This window comes from Morone saxatilis, unplaced genomic scaffold, assembly GCF_004916995.1.
Source record: "Morone saxatilis isolate NCDOM2014 unplaced genomic scaffold, NCSU_SB_2.0 Contig23, whole genome shotgun sequence".
Lineage (NCBI taxonomy): Eukaryota > Metazoa > Chordata > Actinopteri > Moronidae > Morone > Morone saxatilis.
In genome coordinates, this window is record NW_023339796.1 from 21,031,729 (window position 1) to 21,032,797 (window position 1,069).

At 40.2% G+C, this 1,069-nt stretch overlaps 1 pseudogene; it reads left to right on the forward strand.

Annotated features, from left to right (window-relative positions):
- Positions 1–1,069, forward strand: part of LOC118334836 — a 12,681-nt pseudogene that overhangs the window by 1,412 nt on the left and 10,200 nt on the right.

The following is a 1,069-nucleotide window of genomic DNA, read 5'->3' on the forward strand; positions in this document are numbered from 1 at the left end:
CTCTCTGTGTGACTATCAACCCCTACAAGGTGCCAGTACAACCAGAAAGTGTTGTTGCCTATAGAGAAAGAAGAGGAGTAAGCTCCCCTCATATCTTCTCACTCGACAATGCCTACCAGTACATGCTGTCAGTAAATAAAGTTTTACTCATCATGTTCTAATATCAACTTGACGTCATTCCATTTGCAAAAATAATTGAAAATCTCTCTCTGACAGACAAGAAAACCAGTCAAATCCTTATCACGTAAGATACAACCAAAAAAACCCTCATAGTTGTGTATCTTATCTCTCTCTCCACTGAGCCACCTCAGAGTTGGCCTTGGACATGCTGCGCTGCAGTTCAGCCTTGGCCTCCTGCTCCTCCTCATACTGCTCCCTGAGGAGGTCACAGTCATGACGAGCAGACTGCACTGCATGGGCTAATGCATTCTTGGCCTGAAATGAGAGCACATCTTAATGCCTCCTCTGCACCAACATTTGATCTGCACTAAATGAGGTCTCAATGTGTTACCTTGACTTCCTCTTCCAGTTGTCTTTTAAGGTCATCAATTTGTTGAGTGTAGGATTGTTTTCCTCTCGTAAGTTGAGACACCAGGGAATCCTTTTCCTCAAGCTGCCTTGTAAGTTCACCTAATTTTGACAACAGAAAAAAATGAGTACCTCATAATATCCCAAACAAAACACATTGTTCAAATCAAGTGCCTACCATTCTCAGTTTGAAGCTTTGCTTTCTGCATGGTAAAATCATTGATGGTACGTTGTCCCTCTTCTGACTTTGTTTTATATTCATTCATCTGGTCTTCTAGAGACCTGCACATTTTCTCCAAATTATTCTAAAAACAAAAAGTATTCATATTGATACATAAACTACTTCAAAATGAATGGAATGTGTCTTAATCTAACAAGGTAAAATATTAATCAATCAATGCACAGAAAAACGTTTTTTACCTTAGCCTTCACAATATGTTCCATATTAGAGACCACATCATCCAGCTCCAGTCTAAGCTCACTCTTCTCTTTCTCCAGTTTCTGCTTGACTCTCTGTAGGTTGTCAATCTGCTCTCCCAGG